The sequence below is a fragment of the Orycteropus afer genome, unplaced genomic scaffold, assembly GCF_000298275.1.
Source record: "Orycteropus afer afer isolate SDZICR_OR568_19922 unplaced genomic scaffold, OryAfe1.0 scaffold00057, whole genome shotgun sequence".
NCBI lineage: Eukaryota > Metazoa > Chordata > Mammalia > Tubulidentata > Orycteropodidae > Orycteropus > Orycteropus afer.
This window is the reverse complement of record NW_006921644.1, coordinates 4153528-4163986: the sequence shown is the minus strand read 5'-3', so window position 1 is coordinate 4163986 and position 10459 is coordinate 4153528. Positions and strand designations below refer to the sequence as shown.

Below are 10459 nucleotides of genomic sequence, written 5' to 3'. Positions count from 1 at the left end.
GGGCAAAGCAGGCCATTCACTGCAAGTAGAACATTAAGTCTGACACCAGGAAGTGGCCACTCTAATGGGGATCATCTTGAGCACCAGAGAGAGATGGCACATGACAAATCAAGCTGATGATGAAAGGGAAGAAAGTCCCACCTGGATCAGCAGACTCTTGTCCAGCCACACCTGGCAAAGTGCTTCACCAACAACTTGGTGTGAAGAGTTTGGCAACTAAGAGTGGAGTCACTTTGTATACACCCAGGTATAACCCTGCCACTGAGTCAATTCTGACTCACAGTGACCCTGCAGGACAGAGTAGAACTGCTCCATAGGGTTCCAAGGCTGCCCTTTTAAATGTTTGCATATATTTACTTGAAAAAGTTTTATTGTGGGGAGTGTATATATATATATACAACAAAACCTTTGCCATTTCAACATTTTTTACATGAACAATTCAGTATCATTAATTATATTCATCATTTCTGTAATCATCACCATGGATTTCCAAACATCTCCAAATATTTCTCCCACCCTTATCAGACACTCAGTGCCCCGGAAGCACTCATTGCCCTTTCCTCCTCCCTTCGACTACTGGTAACCACCAGAAAACTTTGGGTTCTATATATTTGCCTCTTCTAGATACTTCATCTAAGAGAACTCAGACAATATTTGTTGTTTTTGACTGACTTATTTTACTCAGCATACTGTATTCAAGGTTCATCCATGTTGTAGTATCTATCAAATTGTTTTATTTTTTAATATATGGAACGCTTGACGAATTTATGTGTCATCCTTGTGCAGGGGCCATACTTATCCTGTCTGTTTCATTCCAATTTTAGTATATGTGTTTCCTAAGTGAACACTCAAATTATATTTTTATAACAAAGCTACTACATGTAACCTCAGAATGGAAGTACAGGAATAACTCTCGGTAAAGATAGTTCATCAAAAAGCAACATCAAATGTCAACCTAAATAGTAAAATGATGGAGACATTTCAATTAAGCCTTTAGGGTGGTTTTAACAAGCTGGGTATTTTAATACTTATGTTAAATATTAGTAAATTGTCCATAGTTCATTCCATGAGCTGGGCCAATTGTTTACCTGTAGCTGCTTGTAAGAGGTTAGTACTACTCACAACTCATTGTCCATAGTCACATGGTGCCTACTTAAATGCAAGGGTGCTGAAAAGTAATCTCTGTGTCTAGGAAGAAGAGAATGGGATATAGGTAAACACAAATATGGCACTTCTGGAATAAGACTGATATAAGCCAGTACCTACCCTCGATTGCTCTCCTGTTATGATGGCTTTGGCAGCCATGTGTTCCAGATGGTTCAGCTAGAATATGATGGAGTTTCTGGTAGCCTGGATCGATCCCTGCGTGCTAAGGTGGAGCAGAACTGCTCCACCTGCATTGGAAAGCTTTGTGAAGGTAAGGCACTGAGATTTAAGGGTTAATTTGTTACTGTACAAACTAGCCTTTCCTGGCTGAGATAGATGACTTGCAGAGACTCAGGTTCAAAAAAATCTCTTTAGGTCTTGCCAAGGAGGCATATCTGAGAATCAGATGAACCTCCTGGTATACACAGTCCCAGTCCCAGTGGCCAAATTTGTTAGACCAGAGAAATGGCTGCCTAATAGAAAGGGATCCAGTCAGGGAGAATTTCTTTTGAGTAAGTAGGCTCTTGCAACGGCAGTAGGATTGGAAGCATGGGGAAAAATAAAAAAAAAGTAAGTGCCACATATTGGCTTTGCTTGAGGATGAAAAACCAAGTTATTTATAAGAGCAAAAGGAACAAGAGAAGGATCGAGGAAGCAGACACAGAAGAAAGGGCTTTCAGCGTGTCTGGGCCCCTTCATGTCTTGCTGGACCACCGCTTTGTTGAAGCTCTTGTTCAGCCCCTTGTCTCTTTCTGCTCCCCCCTCAGTTGGCATCCCTCAAAGTAGGCAGAAAGAATGAGTAAATTCGTCCAGAGACCAGGAAACTGTAAGCGGGGGATGATTAGAAAACAGTTTCAAAGAGTGTTTCTCCAGGTGGGATTTCACAACTGCCTGATTTAGAATGGCTTACTCGATGGCACATAACAACAACAACAACAAACTGAATCAGAACCTCAGGGGCTGGGGCTGAGCAAAGGGCCTGTGAGCAAGCTCCCCAGGAAAACTGTAGGCTCTGAAGTGTGACAATGGTAGTAGTAGTAGTTGTGTGCCATTGAGTCAGACCTGACTCATAACGACCCCTCCTTGGGTTTCCAAGGCAGTATCACTACGGAAGTAGACTGCCCCACCTTCCTTCCGAGGAGTGGCTGGTGGGTTTGAACCGCCAGCCTTCTGGTTAGCAGTCAAGTGCCTTAGGCACTATGCATCCAGAGCTCCCAATAGCTGGTCTCACTCCTGCCCTCTGGCTGGGATTTATATTTCTACTGCTGGATCCACCTTGAGTTTGCAGCCTGGGTTACTGGGAACCAGTCTCCTCCTCTGCTTTTCTCCTTTAGCCCTGATGACTTTGGAGGTAGGTGTTCAGGAGCGTGAGCCTGCAAGACTTGTTTGTCTCCCCACTGCCTTCCATGGTCAGCACACAGTCCTCACCCTACTCTAAGAGGGGGTTTGTAAATATCACGTGTATGGAAAGTGGTTGGTTTACAATGGCAGGTCTTAGAACCTAAACAGAGATGCAAATGAGAGGAAGGAGAAAGGAATTAGTCCTCATTCACCAATCCACTTAACATTTGTAGCACTGGTCCCTAGGTCTGTTTCCAGAAATCTGGACTTCCTTGACCTGTATTCTCCAACTGTGAGCTGAGTCAAGTTAGTGAGCTGTGATCAGCATTTTGAAAACTGAAATGGAGTAGACGAAAATAGGAGAATGCATCCTACAAGGTAAACGAATGTTATGTGAAACTTTAAAAAAAAAAAAAGACTTGTTTGTTTCCTTCATAAGAAGCGGTGAGGAATAGAGAGTAAGTTCCATGAGGGCAGGTGCATGAATTGTCGAATCCTCCTTCCCCAAGACCTGATGCAGTTGCTGGAACATACTGTATTCCCAGGGCATATTTGTTGAACGAGAATAAATGAATGGGAAGGAGAAAAATGCTTAGGGTCACTGAACATCTACCATGCTTGTTGTTGTTAGGTGCCGTCAAGTCAATCTGGGTTCTTGGCACCCCATACGACACAGTAGAATTGCCCCCTAGGGTTTCTTAGGCTGCAGTCTTTCAGGAAGCAGATCACTAGATCTTTTCTTCTGCAGAGCTGCTGGTAGGTTGGAGCCACCGACCTTTCGCGTAGCAGCTGAGTGCTTAACCATTGTGCCACCAGGGCTCTTTATCTACTATGCTGAGAAAGTTAAACTAAGATCTCATTTAACCTCTCAACTGCCCAGTAAGAAAAATACCACAGTCATTATACCTGAAAGGGAGCTGAAGGCCCAGAGAGATTAAGGAAACGTTACTAAACTAAGTAAGCTTATTATAAACTACGAAACTAAGAAATAATTATTATCACTGTGAAAAGAATGAGCTTCAGGTAGCCACGCCTAGTCTCAGCTGTGCTGGTTAGGGAACCATCTTGATTTCCCTGTTTATCCACCCGGTAGAACCATGTACCTTTCCTAGACTAGGTCTCCCAGGTGTTTGGGTGGTTGAACAGGGTGAGTCACTGGCTGCAGCTGGCATCAAGTCTCCGGGTTACGGGCGTCAAGATTCACTACCTCTTCCTCACCATGGACCTGCCTCCAAATCTCAGGCTGGAATTTGACCAGGTTTCATCACCTCTGCTGTCCTTTGTGGAAGGTAGAGCCTTTCATGGTCACCTGGGACATGCCAGGACTCTGAGATTTGGTCTGAAATGATGTCTAAGCTGGGCTTTGTGTCTGACTTTGAAGCTCTTCTAAATAGATAGCGTCTGCCAAATGAATCACTACAATCAGTGTCATCATCGACCTCTAAAAATGAAGTGAAAGTAGAACTGTTTCTTAAGGGATGGGAAACCTCTTCCAATTTTGTTCACCTCGCTGCACCTGGAAAACAAACCTGACCTAAATGAGATCACTGTACGCTACAAATCTGAACAAATTTCAGGGATTACCTTTAAGTCCAGAAGCTTTCTCATGAAACCTTCCATTTGTTCTTTAAGCTAATCCAGTGAAATCGGCAGGGCAGGGATGGTCCTGACTTTGCAGGTGAGGACACTGAAGTGTGAAGGGAGTGAGTGGTTTGCCAGAGGTCAGACCCTCTCTAATAAAGCAGCAGGTTCACTGTTTCAACTCCAGTCTTCTGATCCCAAGTACGATCAGTCTGCATGGAATGAATAAGAACTTGGGTTTGAATCCTGGCTGATTCTGGAACAGTTTCTTCCTCCCTGGGCCTCAGCTTTATCATATATAATGACTGAGATCTTTTTCTTATAAGAAAACTAGGAGCCTAAATGAGATTGTTATTTAAAGTATCCAGCATAGTAGATGTTCAAACACATCTAAGCATCTTTTTCCTTCCCATTCATTCATTTCTGTTCCAGAAATATGTATGTTCCAGGAAGTATGTTGTCTTGGGGAAGGAGGAGTGAACAAAATACATGTGGTCCTTACTCTCATGGAAGTTACTTCTATCCCCACTGCCTGTAAAGGAAGGAGAGTGAAGAGTCTCTAGGATCCTGCACCTGAAATCCTCTGCAAGCTCCCCAAGGCCACTCTCCTTCAACTTTCCCTTGGCATCTTGGCCTCTTTTCCCTTTCTTGAACACAGCAAACTCATTTCCACTTCAAAGACATAACCTATGTGTTCTCCCTCCTGCTGCCCTTCACATGGCTGCCCTTAGTCTTTCTTCAAACCCCAGTTTATCCCACCCTCATTATCTGCTCTTACAACATCCTGTTCTTTTCCTTCAGAACATTTGTCAACATTTATGATCACATATTGTTTTATTTAGCAGTATCATGACAACTGGGTAAAAGATTGAAGTTGTCAAGATTTTGTTTTACTTGGATCTACAATCAACACTCAAGGAAAAAGTAGTGAAAGAATCATATGACATACTGCATTGGGCTAATCTGCAAAAGACTTCTTTACAGTATTGAAAAGCAAGGATGCCACAATGAGCACTAAGGTGCACCTGAGCCAAGCCATGGTATTTTCAGTCAAGTCATATGTGCATGAAAGCTGGACAGTGAATAAGAAAGACAGGAGAAGAATCAATGACCTTTGAACTATGGTGTTGGGGAAGAATATTGAATGTACTATGAACTGCCAGAAAAACAAACAAATCTGTCTTGGAAGAAGTATAGCCAGAATGCTCCTTAGAAGTGAGATTGGCAAGACTTTGTCTCATGTATTTTGGACATGTTATCAAGAGGTACCAGTCCCTGGAGAAAGACATCGTGCTTGGTAGAGACTCAGAGAAAAAGAGGAAGACCCTCAAGGACACTGATTGACACAGTGGCTGCGGCTCTGGGCTCAAACATAACGATGATTAGGAGGGTGGTGCAAGATCGGGAGTGGTGTAGTAAATTACATAGTGTGGCTTTTCTAGCCACAAGTCTTTGTCAGCTCCATGGTGGAATTTGCTGTGAGCAACCGAGTAGCTCCTGAGTGCTAAAGTTATCCACCTGTGGTATTTCTGTTGCACCAGCATGAAGCAATCTTCTGGGAAGTTCGCTCTCAGGTGTCTAGAATTCTGATGTTGGGGTTGGTTAGTGGTCACTCTGCCGGGCTCAAAAGGAGCACTTCTAGAGGCAGAAGAAGTCTCTCTGACTGCTGGCTGAGAAAGACATGCTGCTGAGAGAAGCATGCTCCTGAGAGACATAAGAGCACATGCTGCTGAGAGAGAGACCTTGGGAGACACTCACTGCTGACAGACGGCGGCATGAGAGAGACTGAGCGTGTTCCTGAACTTGAATTGTAGCCTGTTGCTTGCCTAATAAACCCCATAATCTGTGAGTTCTGTGTGGCCACTGCAGCAAATTATCTAACCCAGCAGAGAGGTGGTGGGTGCTGCAGGAGAAATGGTCGGTGTCAGGATTGGTGAAAGGACTGGAGGGAGGCAGCATGTCTGGCCTTGCAGGAATAGGCCTTGGGCTACTGATGGTGATCCTGCCTTCCTCTTGTGGGGTTAGAGGACGTCAGAAGATGTGGCCTCCTTGCCCCTTTAGTACCAGGCAAGGTTTAGTTCTGCTGTACATAGGGTCACTGTGGGTCAGAACCATGTCCACAGCACTTAGGAGCAGCAACAACAACAACATTGATTTAATTGCACACTTGTTTGATCTGTCTCTCTCACACAAAACAAAAAAATTCCACACAATATATATTTATCTATGGCCTAATATATGACCTGATATACATTGTGACTTCAGTAGAAATGGGGGAAAATAAATGGATTGATGAACAGATTACTGGATGAATGGATTACTGAATGAATGGATATGCCACAAACAGTTCTGAAAATAAATTATTGAAATTATATTTATGTATAGGACAAACAATAACTAAACATATCTCAGTTTTCTGACAAAATTCATTCTTTTTTTTTTATTCATTTCATCAAAATTGTGATGGCATATTTATCTGAGGAACTCTAGATCCAGGCTTGTAGATACTATACAAAAGTGCTTCTACTTTCTTTAACTTACCCATAGCAGACATCACTCAGGATATCTTTTTCCATGTTCAGTGAAGAAGCAACCTTCTCAATACAACCCTTTAGGTAGACACTACCAGTTGATGGCTGTAGACCTGTGAGAGCCCTCACTCCAAGCCATTGGGGCCTTCGTGATCTCTAGTCAGCCCTTGCTCAGCTTTCTTCCTGAACCCGCCCTACTCCAGCCCTCTTTTGTCAGTAACTAGATTGTCTTCATTTTCATTCACTTGCAGTAAGTCTTGATATCTCATAAGTTAAGTCCTCCAACTTTGTTCTTCTTCAGGAGTGTCCAGGCTACTCTTGGACTTTTCAATTTCCTATAAATTATAGAGTCAGCTTTTGGACTTCTACAAGTGACCTCTTGTAATTTTGATTGGGATTGCACTGAATTTATGGAGAAGTATGGAGAGAATGAATGTCTTATGTCTTTTTATCTGTTTACTTTCAATATTTAGTGGTTCCTCATATTATAGGTATAAGTCTCCTAAGCAGCATGAATGAGTAAACTAAGTCAATCATAGAAGGACAGACACTGTATTAGTTCGTTATTGTAAAAAGTTAAGGGACACTTTATATATGGAAGGAAACACTCTTTGTTGGTTACTAGGGGTGGGACAGAGGGGAAGGAACATTGCAAAAATAAAAAATATGTATATTTTTCCTGAGTTTGAAAAATTTTGTAGTTTAATTGGGATATTGGAATATTTATTCCATTTATCCTATTTATAGTCTTTTCTCCCATTTTTCTTGCCTTCTTTTGAATTCACCAAGCATTTCTTGATTATTCACCCTCATAGGCTTGTTATGGGGTTATGGCTTGTTGTTATATATCACTTTACTTTCATTTTAGTGGTAACACAAGGGATTAAACCATACACCATTGACTGATTAGAGTCTAATACAAATAAATATTTTTACCAGTTCCCAGAAAGAATTACGAATTCAGGATGCTTCAATGCCATTTATTCCCTCACATGTGATGTGCTGTTGTTTTCACGTATTCCCATTAACAGAGTACATTAGTATTATTTTATATAGTTAATGTTGTTTTAGTGTCATCCCATACATCTTCCATTGTTTTTCATTCCTTCTTGCGTATCTATCTGATCACCCACCTTGGACCACATTTCTTCTACCTGAAGGCCTCCTTATAGTGTTTTCTTAGAGTGTGGTTTTGTTTGGGGTGAATTTTTTCAGTTTCTGTTTTCTGGAAATCTCTTTATTTTTCTTTTGTATTATAAAGGTGGTGTTTCTTGGAATGGATGTCAATTTCAGCTATTATTTACTTGCTACTCTGTAATGGTATCATTACATTCTCCTTTGAATTCAGTCTTTCTAGTGGAAAGTCAGCATCATGCGTATTGTTCTTTGAAGGTAATATCTCATTTTCAGAGTGTTCATTGTTAGTATATAAAAATAGAACTGATTCTAACTTTGATTTTGTACCCTATAATTGTGCTGAATTCATTTAGTATCTCTAAAACTTGTGGGTGTATGTGTGTGGGGGTGAATTTTTTTATTATTATTATTTTTTTTAGGATCCTCTATACATCTCATCTGTGAATAGAATTTTACTTCTTCCTTTCCCACTTGGATGCCTTTTATATTTCTTTTTCTTATATAGTTGCACTGGTACTTCCAGTGTAATGTTGAATAGAAGTGGTGAAGTGGCACTTGTGGCTTCCAGCCAAACAAAACACAGGCATATGAGGTGAACATTTACATAGGTAGATACACTCCTTGGAGAGAACAATCAGGGGAGAATAGAAGTGCTGTGCATGTACAGGGAGACAGCTCAGGGGGCAGGAGTGCGTGGAGGGAAGGACACAGGGAAGAGGTAACTATGGGGAGAAAGTGGGAGGGCAGCTCTTGCATTGTGGGAAATTGTAGTCAATGTCAAGTGTATGTGAGCTGCTGTGTATGGAGAGTGAATTTGCTCTGTAAACTTTCACCCAAATCACAAAAAAAAAAAAAAAAAAAAAGTAGAAGAAGAAGTGGTGAAGTTGATATCCTTGTCTTATTCCTGATCTTAGGGGAAAGCTTTCAGTCTTTAACCAGTAAACATGATGTTTGCTGTGGATTTTTCACAGATGCCCTTTGTAAAGTTGAGAACATTAATGTCTTTTCCTAGTTTGTTGAGTGTTTTTTTTCTTGAGAGAATGTTGGATTTTGTCAAATGCTCTTTTTTTTTTCCTGCAACAATTGAGATGGTCGTGTTTTATTTTTCTTCACTCATTCTATTAGTGACATATTACATTGATTGATTTTCATATGGTGAACCGGACTTGCATTCCTGGGGTAAAGCCCACTCAGTCATTGTGCACAAGTCTTTTCATATGCTGCCGAATTTGATTTCTTCATATTTTGTTGAGGTCTCTTTATTTTTGGCTTTTAGCAATTTTAATATGATATGCATAGGTGTTGGGGTTCTTATTTGTTTTGTTTGGTATGTATTCTGCTTGGGTTTACAGTGGTTTTAATATTGTTGCTTGAAGCCTCTCATCACTCAGAAAATTCTTGGTTATTGTCTTTTCAAGTATTTCTTCTATACCTTCCCTTTGGGGTTGCAGTTACACATATGTTAGGCTTACTTCCCATGTCCTGTATATTTCTTAGAGTCCAGTCTACAACCAAGCATGGGGATGGTGCAAGACCAGGCAACATGTCATTCTGTTGTGCTTGGGGTCACCATAAGTTGGAAGCCAACTCAACAACAGCTAACCACAAAAATGTATCTCTTAGACTCTTGTATATATTTTTCATGCATTACTTACTCCATACTCCAGTCTGGATAGTTTGTGCTAGCTCCCTTTTTTTCCCAGTTGCCCTCTTCATCTGTGTCTAAACTGCAATTAAACTCACCTACTGAAATTCGCAGGTGAGTCGGAGCACCAGCATATTGTCCTTATTTAGCTTCACTTTAATACAAGAAAAGGCTTGAAGCTTTTCAATGATTTAAAAGCTGCACGTGCAGCGATGAAGGTGATTGTGATGAAGAAATCTGTTGAGAGTAGGGGTTGGTTCAGTCCTTTCAAAGTGAGGACAAATTCACACAACATTAAAGAGCCAGTATGAGTTGCCTGTAAGTCAGACCTCAGCCTGCCTGTACTTAGTAGGGCAGTGGTTCTCACACTTGAGTGTTGATCACAATCACCTGGAGGGCTGTTAAAACTGCCTGCGGAGCCCCACCCCCAGACTTTCTGATTCCAAACGTCTGGGGTGGGGCTCAAGAATTTGCATTTCTAATAAGTTGCTAGGTGGTGCTGACATTGCTGGTCCCCAGACCACGCTTTGAGAAATTTTGTGCTAGAATAAATCGTTTACAGAAAGAATATTATGACTTATTGCCCTCATTGCAAGATAGTCTCGGTGGTTCCTTCTGGGCCCGAGGAAGACAAGGACGCTGCTGAGGAAGGAACAAAGGGCACAAACAGTAAGTACTCAAACTGTTAGCTGTTGTTGTAAGTTAACCACGCCCCCTGACCGCTCCAGAGACCACGAGGAAAGGCAGACTCACGAAGACCTAAATAGCCAGGGCCTCTTGTGTTTCCTCCCCACACCGGCAGCTGGTGGCGGAGGCCAGCTGGCCTTGGGGTCACCCTTCCTGCAAGGGCCTCCCTCAAAGGGGCACTCTGACGTGGGCAGCTGGCACGCCACAAGCCCCAAGCTTCCTGGAGCTGAGGACACCAGGCAGACAGAGAACCACCCTTTTCCCCCTGACTGACTCATGGTCCCTCTAGTTGACGGGATCCAGGCAGGTAGAGGGCTGAACAGGCCTGCTGGAGATGCCTCAGGCGCAGGGTTGGGTGAGTCACAAGCATGAATCACACTTATTACATAAG

General features: G+C 42.1%; 1 non-coding gene across 1 annotated transcript; it reads right to left on the bottom strand.

Annotated features, from left to right (window-relative positions):
* Nucleotides 1-741: 741 nt before the first annotated feature.
* LOC122149882 lies at nt 742-848 on the bottom strand. The gene has a single exon (XR_006163376.1). It is a non-coding gene; the product is annotated as a U6 spliceosomal RNA (small nuclear RNA).
* Nucleotides 849-10459: the final 9611 nt, after the last annotated feature.